General features: G+C 45.9%; 1 pseudogene; it reads left to right on the top strand.

Moving 5' to 3' along the window:
* Positions 1 to 4,935: 4,935 nt before the first annotated feature.
* LOC138165983 (small RNA 2'-O-methyltransferase-like) overlaps positions 4,936 to 14,159 on the top strand; it is a 21,441-nt pseudogene continuing 12,217 nt past the window's right edge.

Below are 14,159 nucleotides of genomic sequence, written 5' to 3' on the forward strand. Positions count from 1 at the left end.
TTAGGATGCTGGGGGAGCTGGACTCTCCTTGAGGGTGATACTCCATTCAGTGGTGCAGATTGCAGCCCATACACACTTCATACTGGGAGAGTCTTGTCCCTGTTCTCTGTGTGGAATACACCCAGTGTCCGGGACACCTTCCTCTAGCTCTTTTTTATTCCTTGGGTGCCAGAAGAACACTTGGAGTGACCATGCCTTTATTTCCCCTTGCCCACATGACCAATCATCCTTGTCTCACATCCCACAACTTCTAGATGGTATCATTTGGGTCATTTTTTGGGTACCTAAGCCATCATTAATAAAAAATATTTGCTTTATTCTTTCCTTGAAAATCCCTGTGGTCTTATGGTTTACCCATGAGTTTGATTCTTTTTTTACTGTGGTGTTCTTTGAGTCATAGTCAGAGAATATTACTAGAAGAACATTGATGAAAAATTACTTGCATGTGTGTATGTATGCATGAAGGAGTTGCTTGGCCTCACTACAAGTGTCCTGAGGATTTCCCAAAGGCAGCTCAACCTGATGTATTTTTCTATTGAAATCTGAAGCTTGTCAGGCTCTCATCTGACAGTGTGTAACAACAGACCTTTCTCATCCACTCGATAGCTCCTGTGTGGATTGCTAGGCAGATTTCTTTCCAAAGGTTGTGACACTCACTGGAGCTCACTGCGATCAGTATCACTGAATGATGGCACCAGGGGGACCTTGCTCCCTCTGTGTTCTTCTGCTTCCATTGGTCATCCTTCTTCCTTGACTGCAGCAAATATCTCCAGTGAACATGCTTTCCTGTTTTTTCCTCACAATGATTACAGGAGATCTTTGAAAAAAAGTTACTTCATGAATGATCTTAGCTGGTGTCAAGGAGGCACTTTACTGGAAGGTGGGAAGTGGAAGGAGATTTTCGCTTTTCCTAGTTAAGTCATTTGATAAAGTCAACAAACACAGTGGTCAATAAACACAGTTCCATTCTTCACTATTCCTTTTTGTTAATTGGGTAACTGAAGATTTGGGGTTTGCTAAAGAGGGATCTGCCCGCTTCCTTCTAACATTCTGCTCGTGGATGCACATAGTCAGTGTCCATCATGCTCTCAAAAATAAAGTGAGGAGAAAGGAGGCATAAGGGGTCAGTAGTCATCACTGGACCTGCCCCTTCACCACCTTCACAAGGCTGGGACATCCTCCATGACCTTTTCCTTCATCCTGCCTTCTTTCAGATGGTTTGAAAGTTGACAATAAGGTCTTAAGTCTTTTGAAATTGTGTGATCTGCAGCATGGATTCTCTCCATAAGAATAATTGTTTTATTTATCAAGAATTTATAAAGCTAGGCAGTGCAATGGATCAAGTGCTTGGCCCAATGTCAGGAAGACTTTACTTCAAATTCAGCCTAGCTGTATGACCCTGGGCAAGTCACTTAATCTCTGTCAGTTTCCTTAACTGTAGAATGGATGGAATAATAGCACCCATCTCTCAGAGTTGTTGCGAGGATTAAATAATATTTGTAAAACACTTAGCAAGTGCCTGGCACATAGTAGGTGCTTAGTAAATCCTTCCTCCCCTCTCCCTCACTCTGTTCTAGTCACTGAAAAAATTTTTTTTTTTAAATGAACCAGTCTCTGCCTTCAGAGGACTTAACATTCTCTTGTTTGGGGTGGGCTGTAGAATGTGGATCATGGCTAATAGACTGGTCAGCATTTCTAGCAATGTTTGGTGACGTGTAAGGAAGCAAGATGTGAAGTCCCATACCAGGTACAGTGGGAGCTGGGCTGGCCTCTCAACGGGGCTGGCTGGCGCCCCACTCGCTACCTCTTGGGCTGACTCCCTGGGCCTCCACTTCACCACCCTGTGACTCACTTTCTTTATCCGGATAATGTCCCACATACCTTCTGCTCCCCCCCACTGCCCTCGGGATCAGAGAAGAACAAAGCTAGGAAGGTGGTTTGCTGATCGTTAGCTCCTGGAAAAACATAAGCTGTCTGTGCATGTGTGTGTGCGCAAGTAGGGGTGTGCAAATGCGTCCGTGTGTGTGTGCATTCACACGTGCAAGTGTGTGTGCGCACGTAGGGGTGTGCACATGACTCCGTGTGTGTGTACATTCACGCGTGCATGTGTGTGGATGTATGTGCGCACGTAGGGGTGTGCACACGCGTCCGTGTTTGTGCTTGTGAATTCACGTGTGCATGTGTGTGTGCGCATGTAGGGGTGTGTACATGAGTCCTTGTGTTTGCATGTGCATTCACGCGTGCATGTGTGTGGATGTGTGTGTGCGTGTGAATTCACGCGTGCATGTGCGTGCGCACATAGGAGTGTGCAATGCATCCGTGTGTGAGTGCATTGCATTCATGTGTGCATGTGTGTGCGCGTACGTAAGGGTGTGCGCATGTGTCCGTGCATGTGCATTCACGCATGCATGTGTATGTGCGCACGTAGGGGTGTGCACATGCATCCGTGTGTGTGTGCATTCACACGTGCATGTGTGTGGATGTGTGTGTACACGTGGGGGTGTGTACATGTGTCCGTGTTTGTGCTTGTGAATTCACGTGTGTGTGCACACATAGGGGTGTGCACATGCATCCGTGTGTGTGTGCATTCATGCGTGCATGTGTGTGGATTTGTGTGCGCACGTAGAGGTGTGCAATGTGCCTGTGTGTGCTTGTGAATTCACGTGTGCATGTGTGTGAGTGCACATAGGAGTGTGCACATGCATCCGTGTGTGAGTGAATGTGCATTCACGCGTGCATGTGTGTGGATATGTGTGCGCACATAGGGGTGTGCACATGCATCCGTGTGTGTGTGTGTGAATTCACATGTGCATGTGTGTGGATGTGTACCCCTGTGCACATGTGCATTGTACCCATGTTTGTGTCTTTATGTGAGTATGTACATGGGTGTCCACATGCGCATGTGTGTATGTGTATGAGTGTCCATGCATACACATGACGTTTACACTCTACACATGTACAACAGCCATGTTTTCCTCTCCTGTTTACTCTGAAATTCTCAGTGCTTCTGGTGAATGGCCTGTGAGGCTTCGGAAGCGGGATTATCTCTCGTTATTGCTAATGGAGGGCTGATAGCTAAGTACTCTCAGGGGGATCATCTCTTCCTCTGCTTATGAATAATTCCTGCTTCTAGCAACAGGAGTGATGCTTGAGAGGTCCAAACAGCCCCTTCCATGGCCATCTCCTTGTCTCACCTACCATGTTTCTGCCTTGGAGCCCGAGTGGGCTGTTCCCAAACACCACTCTGCTCTATAGTTAGTAATTTCTTGGGCCCTCTTCACATCAGGTTATTTGAAAAACTCTCCTCAGCAACATTTCTCTGCACCTAGACACTATCCACTCAGTTTCTTCCATAAAATAGTGATAAATGAGCAGAGCAGTGACCTTTTATAATGAGAAATAGCTGCAGCCTGCCTTTGCCCAGTATTTCAGCTGCATTTCTTGCTGCAAGAGCAGGTCAAGCTGCTGGGGGTGTCCATTTTGGCTCTGTGTGCACATCCCCAGGTCCTTGGCTCAGGCCAACCAGCCCCCAGCATCAGATATTTGGTGAGAAAATCACCCCAGGCTCTCTCAGACTGTTCCCATATATTTTTCAACTAAATGAGCACATTTATGAAAATAAGAGGCAGATTAGGTCCTTGCTTTGTCCTTCTGGGGAAACCAAGTCAAGATTTCTTTCCTATCTTTTTCTTTCTGGTCCCTAAATGTCGCTGAGCTGTGACTATGAGGTAGGAGACAGCAGGAGGTAAGGACAAAAGGGTTAGATTGGAGCCAGAGATCCTGGGTGCAAGGCCTGACTCTGCTTCTTTCCACCTTGAACTTGAACCTTGAGGGCTACAAGAGAACTTAGAGACCAAGAGAATTGACCCTTTAATTTTCTAGATAAGGAAACTGAGGCATAGACAGGCCAAATCCCTTGCCCATGGTCACAACATCTCAGTGTCTGAGATGGGATATGAACTCACGTCTTCTTGACTCCAAGTCTTGTGCCTGATTGAGCAGACTTTGCCCCCTCTCCTTCTAGATCTAAGTATTATGAGCTCTGTGAATCACAACGCCAAGAAAGCTCCTATAAGAAGGGAAATAAAATGTTACTGACTTTAGTGGAAAGTGCTCTGCGCTGTGGAGTAGGTGAGGACTGACTTCAAATTCATTTTGAATGGAATGATAAAGCTCACAGAATGTAAATTCCACCAATCAATCAGCATTTCTGAAGCACCTACTGTTTGCCAGACCTCGTGCCACACAAAGTAAATGAGACTATTTCTCTTGGACCCTGAATAGTGTCATTTACTCCTTTTTTTCATACTGGAAAACTGCAGGGACCCAGTGGATTCTAAACTTCCTTGATTATCAAAAGGAAAGCCCAGCTGTGTGTAGGGAGATGAAGAGATGGACCATCATGAATGAATGTTGTGTCTTCTTGCCTTCTCCATGACCCACGTGCATCACCAGAACAGAGAGGTCCTTGGTAAGGTGACAGCTCCCAGAGGGCAGGTACTGCTTTGTCTCTGCATTTTCATTCTCTAACATAGCGCCTGTGCAGAGCAGGTACATAATAAGCTGATAGACTGAACCAAAAGCAATTGCTCTTTCTCGGGACAATCAGGTCAATGAATGACCCTAAAGGATGGGCACTTTTGGGGCTGGTGCTTCTCCCTGATCTCCCTAACCAGGGCAGCATTGGGATTGTTTGGGGATGTGCTTTCTTCCAGGTGACCATGAGTGAGCTGTTCTTGCTGCCAGAAGGTCTAGGTTGGATCACCAGCTGCTGCTGTCACTAGCTGGCCTTCAGCAGGTCATCCCATCCTTGTGAGCTTATTTCCCATGCATTAGAAAGGCTAGGGATCCTTGTGCTTCTTCCATCACAGGACAGCTGTGAGGAAAGTACTCTAGGCATGGAGGGGGCTCTGCTAGCCAGTGGGGCCCCTGAGAATGTCTAATGTTGGGCCCCCTGAGAACGTCCTCTTGGGGGACACGGAGGCAGCTGCTGTCTGGGGAGGTCCATGCCCCCTTCGCGTGCAGCCAGTCAGCCAGAAGAAGCTGTCTGCTGCAGAGGCCCAAGATGCTGGTGCAGGTAGGATAAGCTGCAGAGGCTTTGGGGGGTGCTGGGAAATGGAAGACAATACAAAGTGCTGGCCAGCTTTTCCACCCAGCTGAACTTGATGTGGTTCCATCTAATGAAGATACTATCGGTGTGTTCTGAAAAGGCCTCATGTTCAGCACTGATGACGCACAGATGAGAAGCAGGGCCTTCTAATAAAACAATGATTAGCATTTAGATGGCACTTGGAGGTTTGTAAAACTGTGCAAACATCTCATGTAATTCTCACAACAACCCGGGGAGACAGGTACGATTATCACCTCCCCTTCCCCCATTTTCCATGAGGCTACTGAGGCAGGCAGAGGATCAGTGACTTGCCTTGGGTTACACAGCTACTAAGTGTCGGTGGCTAGATTTGAACTCAGGTCTTCCTGACTCCAGGCCCAGAGCTCTATCTTCTGTGCCAGCTGCCCCTAAGGCCCTCCTCATGAGATCACTATCTAATGAGACAAGTGCACAAATACCTGTGAAACCAGAGCCAACGCCTTAGATGTCCGGGAGCTGTCCAGGTAAATTTCCATGAAGATCTGGAGGCAGGAATGGGGGGAGAGGGATGATGGGGAGGGAGCAGGGAGAGGCTGCCAGAGCAGGAGTGCCCTGCCCTGCCATGCTCCCATCCGCTCTCTCCTGTCCTTGGCCCAGGGCAGCTTCAAAGCCCCTCTTAGCCCTGCACATTCTGCCTCAGGTCCATCCGAGCTTTGTCACCGCTCGTTTTAATTTCACACGATGACACCTGGCTTTTGTGTTCATCCTTCATTAGCTGCCCTCGGTTCTATCTTCTGAGCTTGCACGTTTCTGAAATCTTGCTTCCTGGTGAGCTCCCTGGGAATCCATACTGGTCTAGTTAGACAACTCCCTCATGTCTTTCTCATGAAGGAATGAATGAATAAAATGAAAATAAAATAGAATGCAAAAGCATTATTAACTGCTTACTATGTGAAGGTTTTGTGTTGAGTATTGGTTGTACAAACAGAAAAGTGAGACAGCTCCTGCATTTCAGGAGATCATTATAATACTGGAGTAGGTTGCCATTTGCTTCTCTAGTTCATTTTATGGATGAGGAAACTGAGGCAAACAGTTAAGTGACTCATCCAGGGTCACAGAGCTAGTGAGTTTCTGAGGCCAGATTTGAACTTAGGAAGATGAGAATGATGAGGACTCCAGGCCCAGTGTTCTACCTATCCCCTGTGCCATCTAGCTGCAAACCTTCTAATACATGAGGATATCACATACAGAAAGTTTAGCTTTGAATCAGATGGAAATGTCCCATGGTCTTTAGGTTCAGTGGAGAAGCAGAGAGTGATTCCTTTTCTCTAATATCTCTGAGGATAAAATACCGGTTTCTGATGTTGAATCATTTGACAGAGTCAAAGACTTTGTCAACAAGAACTGTCCTTTTGGGGTCTTTAGTAGGTGTGACTGCAGACCCTATAGGAGCCATCAAGCCTAGGCTGCATCTCCCAGGGGCTGCTTCCCAGGGTGATGGCAGAGGGCACAGGGCTGGAAGCATTGCTATTGTCAAGTTCTTAGGCTTATGATCTTGGGTTGAATCCATGGGACCCTGAGGGGTGATGGTGTTTAAGGAGGGGGTTTGATTTGCTTACCCCACGTTGTCTCCCCTTGTTTCTCTTAGTGCCTTCATCATTTCCTTCTTCAGAGCTTTGGATCCCTCCTGGGCTGACTTGCCCCTGAGGACAATTTGTCCTTTCAACCCTAATCATCCTGAGCTATAGTGGCAGAGCTGGAATATGGAGCCCAAAGCCAGTTTATTAAAGAGGCAGAAATGACAATAATTGGCAGTGGAGAACATGAGTAGGTAAGAGAGAAGGTGGAAGTCCAACATGATTATGTGGTTATAGGGATGGCAGTCTAAGATGAAAGAGTCTGGCAGGAAGAGAAGGCAGAGAAAGGGGCAAGATAGGAATTCTCATTTATACAGGTTGGGTTTTCGGTGGCAGCAGGATACGTTACTGGAAATATCTGCAGATCAGCTAGAAATGCAGAATTGGAGTTACTATGGCAACTGCAGAGGCAGGTGAGAGCATCCTTAGAGATGGGGGGGGTGCTTCTGAACTTAGGGAGCCAAGCCAGGCCAAGACCAAAAAGATCTGGAATCTCCGTGGCTTTAACCGGCCCTCAGTCACTGGGTCCCTGAATCCTAGGAATGTTTGGCTCTCCTAAAATGGCATTTGACTTTCTTTACGTGTTGGACCTGCACACCTGATGGGGAAGCCCCTCAGACAAGAGTGGGCGCTCGGGGAAAGAACCTTGATCCTTCTGATGCTGCTTCTCTGTCACTTTGCTCAAATAGGTTTTTAAGAAATGCACTCTGCTGCAGTGCAGGAGGTTCGGATACTAGCCAGTGAGGCTGATAATCCAATTGGAAGAAAGGCAGAGGCTGGAATGAATCCTGCTGCTGTTTGTGTGTGTGTGTGTGTATGTGTGAGTGTGTGTGAGTATGTGTGCGCACGTGTGTGAGTATGTGTGCGTGTGTGTGTGCACACGTGTGTGTGTGTGTGTGTGTGCACAAGTGAGAGCACGTGCATTCTTTCCCTTCACCTTGGGTCTTCCCTTTGGTTGCTCCTTGTGTTTTTGTTCTCTTTGCTGGATGCTCTTTCCAGTTTTCTTTTAATCTTCTTCACTTGTTATGCTCTGGACATTTTCATTGTTCAGTGAAAGTTTTCTATCAATCTTTGTCTGGGATTTTTTCTTCCTGTCACCTTTTATGAGCCATGATCATTTCTGAACTTTTGCCCATCTTCTGTCCTTGCACATGGATGGGGCCAGGGACCGGACTCATTACATTCCCCACCTCCCCACCTTCAAGCACTGCTGCTTCTTACCTTTTGCCATGCAGAAAGGAGTTTTAGATAGATTTCTCTGGGGTCTCTTGTTAGCAGTGTCTCAGACTTGTCCTATTTCTCAGCTCTCACCAAGTCTAGAAGAGGTTAGACTTTCCTCATGTGCATCCCTTGAAAAGTCTGGCAAGCCTTTCCCCCAAAGTCAGAGGCATTCGAAAATCCAGATGAACGGATACCCTTTTCAGCTTAGTACATTCCACTGAACAACTGTGAATCTAATTCCATTAAAGGGCTGCAACTTCACTGAAAAACAACGTTGTAAAACACATCTAGAGTCTTGAAAATGAAGTTGTAATGTGTTAGTCAACGAGGTTCAAGGTAATGCATATTCTCCAGGCTCTGGGGAGCCTGCATTTCCAGCCACACTTGTGCATGCCAGGCTGCCTTGGGAGACAAGGAGCGGAGGTGAACCATGACAATGCATAGGGGATCTCCCTGGAATTGCTTCTTCCTGTTCTCCCTAACCCCTCCATCTGCACCACAAGGCTGAAAGGACCCCAGAGTGCCAAGCTGAGATGTGGCTGAGACTCAGCGTGGTCACCCAGACCCCGAGCCCTCCTCCATGCTCCCTGTTGGGTGGCCTGATGCCGCATCTTTAGTACGAGTTAGCTCCATGATGGCAGCTTTCTCCCACCACCTCCAGCACCAACAGCACAGAAGTTCAATCTCCCTTTTTATTTTTCTGCTAAAAATCACCTTGTTCTCCCTGGAATCTAAAATATCACCAGTGGCTTTAAGTTCTTGAGTGTTGAAATAAACGTTTAATTGAGCTGCATGTCAGCTCTGACTCCACAGCTCGGGCAGGAGGCGAGTAGACCAGCCATTTCACCAAAGAGAACAGCTTCATTAAATAGAGCATTCTTCAGCATTCTAGAAACATTGGAGCCCTCTCTTGGAAATCTCTCATGTTCTCCAAACCTCTTCTGTTAGAAGTGTTTTCTTTATGTAAAAAGTAATTTCAGCAAGGTATTTGTTCCTTAGTTTAGATGTTAGTTCAGAAATCAAACTCCATCCTTCTTCTGTCTGGATGGTCAGATATCAAATTAATCTAAAAAGAAACCCTTAACACTCAGAATTGAGATTGCTTTATTTTGGTATTGGGCTCACAATCAAAACATCTCCTTTTTTCTCTTGAATGGTCACAGATGTGCTCAGAAATGAAACTTCGAGCAGCTTAAAGTGCTATTCTAGGACCTGGAACAGATATTGCAGAGCAATTTTTCTAAGAAAACAAAAAACCTCTGAAGGCCTTGTCCTCAGGCACAAAGCATCCCCGAGTCTCTGCTCCCCAGCACTTGCCCTGGACCATCCACCTCATTGTCCTTTACCATCCTCATAGTCTTCTTTGGAAGGATTATTCCTTTTCTCTGAGCATTCATAGCTCCAGACCTTGACAGCCCCCAGGCCATGCTATCATCTTTCTTCTCACTTGAGCTTTAGGTTGTGGAGATGGTACTTGTCAAATGATGATGGACCATAGGAGAGAACAATTCAAGGATGGTGTGGCCTGAACAGCAGTAAGTCATTTGGGAATTAGGGGAAAAAGAAGGAGGTAATTGGATTTATCCAATAGAAGTCTTTGTGATAATGACATTTGTTCTTGAGACCCTGCCCCAGACAAGCACTGAAACCATCACCTGTTTGACCTGGGGTTTGAGGGGAATCTGCACCGTGTCCCTCAGAGATATCTGAGTATCTTCTGTGAGAACAGCCTGGTGGGTCTGGGGGCTCATCACCAGGGGGCAAGCAAGGTCTGCAGGCACTCATTTTATGGCAGGCATTATGGTAAGGGCTAGAGGCTTGTTCTAAGTGCTGAATGACAATGTGAATGGCAGAGGCCAGAGGATCCTCCCCCAGCAGGGATGGAGGACAAAGGACCTGGGTGAGGGTCAGTGACCTTGTGTTTTCACCAGTCCCAAGCAACAGCAATGGAGCAGAAAGTGTAAGCTGGCCTTCCTCCTTGAGGGGAAGGGGAAAGGGATTCCTTTCCACTCACGAGGTAGTCAGGGAGAATGAAGTGGTCTTTCTGGGACTAGAAGTTCTGCAAGGAGAAAATAAAGATATAAGCACTATAAGGAGGTACATAGGAATCCTGATGTGTCATATAGTTAGAAGGACAAAGGGTATGAGAGAGAGAGAAAGGAGGAAGGAATAGTGAAACCCACTTCCATGGTAGGTGTGACATTTCTCTTGTAGAGAAAAGATCTCAAATATAAGAAGGAATTCTTTTCGTAAGTGCTCAGAGTGATGTCACAGCTCATCAGGGGCCTCCTAAGGACAGGGCAACTCATAGACAGGAATAAGAGACAAGGAGAGGAGGCTAGTGAATCTGTGCTGAAGGAACCATGGGAGCCATTTATTGGCCTAACACTAGCAAGACAGAGGCTTATGATCTCCCTGGGTGGTATCTGGGTCTTGGCGGAAATCTTCTGGGAGGATATTTGAACGAAAGAGAATAATTTCAAAGGGCAGTAAAATCACTTGGAATATAAGAAAGCGGACTCCTGAGGAATGTGGGAGTGGTGAAGGGTGGGGCAAGGTAGAAAGTATTTGGGTGTGCCTCCATGGAAAAAAAAAGATACAAAAGGAATCGTGGCAGTAGAGTACACCAAAGACCATTTGGGGAAGGAGGCGTTACATGAGGAAGGAGGGAAACAGATCCCAAGACTGGCCCAGAGGCATGATAAAGTGGAGAAGGATGACAGCTCTCTGCCGAGACCACTGTAGCCAATATGTTCTTAGTTACTTCCAATGATAACTTTGTCCTTCAGAAGGAAGTGACCGAGCTTAAAGCAGGTCCCTGATTCTTAACTACAAAGATTAGAACTTTGAGGGAAAATAGTTCCATTTTTGAATTCATAGAAGAGAAAGAGGAAAATGGGGTAAAACCTCTCTGTCTGTCTGTCTCTTTGTCTGTCTGTCTGTCTGTCTGTCTCTCTCTCTCTCTCACACACACACCCACACACACACACACACATACACACACACACACATTTTGGAAGAGTAGGTTTCAATGACTTCAGAGGAATGGCAGGTATGATCCCATGGCAAACATTCCACCTAGGAAGACTTCCTAAGTGGAATGAGAAGCTCTCAGGAATGACATGTAATCACATAAATAAAACATTTCATTGAGGAGGAGAAATGAGCTGCCCTAAAGGCTGATGCAGGTGCACGTAAAATTCACTACCCAATGTGGATTTTAAAAAGCCATTTGCATGTTGGAGACTGAAACTGTCGCTCCCACCTTTCCTTCCCTCTTAGCCTACCTGAGCAAGGGAGAAGCTGGGAGAAAACAAGCCTCTTTCTAAGTAACTTGTTGGGACTCTTTGTTTCCTTGGCTCATGCTGACTTGTCAAGGAGAAGAGGAGGAAAGATAATAGCGGTGCACAGAAGCGTCAAGGTCATTCTGAGGATGACTCAATAACGCACCCAATCCCTTCTGAAGATGAGGAAACCAGCACAGCCGCCAAGCGGCAGAGCCTGGTCTTGTGACTCCAGACTTGGTGTTCTTCCCGCCATGCCCTGTCTCCTGTCTCCCCACGTGGTACTTGCCATAACAGGCTTATAGAGGCATCAATAGCTAAGGAATGTGTTACAAATAGCACTCAGGAATTGTGCTTGGACCTGAGCCTGCTCCGTGGACTCAGCTCCCAAAAAGGGGCCAACCCATCAAGTGCCATCCTGCTGACTATGCCATGTGTTCTCTCGCTGACTCTGTCTTGTCTGTGGCCTTTTGGGGTCATGGAAGCATTTTATTAAGTCCACGTAATTCTGACTAAAAATGATGGAGAGTGAGCTTGCTGTAAGTGCATGACCCATTCTCTCTTTTACCCCAGAAAACAGGACTTGGTATTCCCAAGGTGCAGCCCTCTCCCCTGACCTCCCCTGGGGTTCAGCCATCCTGCTATGCTCAGACCTTCCCCCAGATTGCTCAAGAATTGGCCCAGATGGTCCTTCCACTATTGTTCCTTAACTTCACTGTTGTGTCGTTAGCATACTTTGTTCTACACACTCCTAGTACAAGCTCCAGGAGAAGGGACATCAGTCATCCTGCTAATGGTCCTGAGGTATTGTGGACCCATGCCTAGGGCCATCCCCTTAAGTTCATAGCCTGCTTGCTTCTGAGAAGCCGCAGGGCCTGGTAGAAAGAGGGCTGCTTCTGCAGTCAGCAGACTTGGGCTGGGATTCCATCTCAGGCGCTTGCTAGCTGTGTGACCCTGGGTAAGCCCTCTGACCTCCCATATTCTTAGTTTCCTCATCTATAAAGTGGGAATCATGATGTATACATTACCTGCCTTTCAGCCTCATTGTGATGAAAGAACCTTTAGTAATAATAGTGACATTTAGAAAACAACCTAAGGTTTGCCAAATGTCTTCCAAATATTCTCATTTGACATTCTAGAGGTAAGTGCTGTGATTAGCTCCATTTTACAGATGAACAAAATGAGGGAAATAGAGGTGAAGTAACTTTCCCAGGGTCACTTGTGTCTGAGGCTAGATTTAAGCTCAGCTCTTCCTGACTTCAGATCGAACAGTCTGTCCACTGCACCACCCGGCTTCTTTTGCAGACCTTTAAGGGAATTATTCATTTACTTTTCAGATGAACATTTCTGTGAGTTTTTGGAGGATTACTCTGGAGAATCCTTGCTGTTGATGTATAGTAGTAAGTCCTGTTGACTCAATACTTTCATCTCTAGTATATATTTTTTTCTTTTTAGTTTTCCTTAAGATGAGTTGTTTGTGGAAAATAACATACATTTCCTGAAGACAAAACTAAAGTTGGCAAGGGTCACTGACCACCTTTATTTCTCACCAGGTTGCATTCAGGTTTCTCTCTACTGTGCCCCAGGAACCTCCCGCATCTGGAAACTCATGCAAGTTTGGGAACTGGCCTTTTGGAAATACCACCAGCCCTATGCCTTATGCACTATGCCCTATACCTGCTCCTTCTGATTGGATGTCTCCACTTGGACCCTTCATTTAGGGCGAGTACCTCAGACAGCCCTGTCTCCATCTGTCTTCATTTCTCATAGAGGTGTGTGGACTCCAGTCTTCTCTATCATTCTTCTCCTCTTCTACTACACACACACACACACACACACACACACACACACACACACTATATACACACACAACACATATAGACACAGACACATACAAACATAACAATACAACACACACATACAGACACACAATACACACACACGTATCCATACATGCACACACACACAGAGCTTCCTTTTTACACATTGTCTTCTTTCATTAAAGTGGAAGCTACTCACAGTCAAGCACCATTTTCTTTTTGCTTGTACTTGTATTTCCAGCATTTAGTCCCACACTTCATAAGTATATAATAAATGCTTGTTGACTGATTGACTGAGCTCTGATTTTTACCACAACATGTGCAGCAAAGATATCTCTAACAGCTCTTTTCTAGTGGCAAAGAATTGGGAACTGAGGGGCTGCTCATCAGCTGGGGAATGATTGAGCAAGTTGTGCCATGTGATTGTCATCAAATACTATTGTGCTATAAGAAATGATGAGCAGGATGCTCCCAGAAAAACCTGGGAAGACTTTCATGGACTGATACAAAGTGCAATGTGCTGTGTACGAAGTAACAGCAACATTGTACGATGATCAGCCATGAATGACAGCTACTCTCAGCAATACAATGATCCAAGACAACTTGGAAGGACTCATGATGAAAAACGCTCTCCATCCCCAGAGAAGAACTGATGGTGTCTGAATACAGATCGAAGCAGATTGTTTTTACTTTCTTATTTTTATGAAGACTTAATTTTGGTCTGTGTTCTTTCAGAACATGACTATTATGAGAATATTTTACCTGATTACACACGTATAACCTATATCATGCTTGCCTTATCAATGTGGAGGGGTGGGGGAAGGAAGGGAGAGAATTTGGCACTCAAAGTTTTAAAAACAAAAGCTAAAAATTGCTTTTACATATAACTGGGGAAAAATAAAATATTAAATAGATGAAAAAACTCCCAACATGTACAGAAGATGGAAGTCAGGGCAGGGCACTGGGGTTCTTGTGGGGGTGGAATATGAGAGCACGGTGCTGAATGACCAGAATAATGTCTGTGAGAACCACCAAAGATCAGGATGAGAAGATGTGGCAAGGAATGCCGAAGAATTAATAATGCGTGTTTTAACAGCTGTATTGGTAT

This window comes from Petaurus breviceps, unplaced genomic scaffold (genome assembly GCF_028583685.1).
Source record: "Petaurus breviceps papuanus isolate PSGF00001 unplaced genomic scaffold, PetGlider_PUasm1.0 218, whole genome shotgun sequence".
Classification (NCBI taxonomy): domain Eukaryota; kingdom Metazoa; phylum Chordata; class Mammalia; order Diprotodontia; family Petauridae; genus Petaurus; species Petaurus breviceps.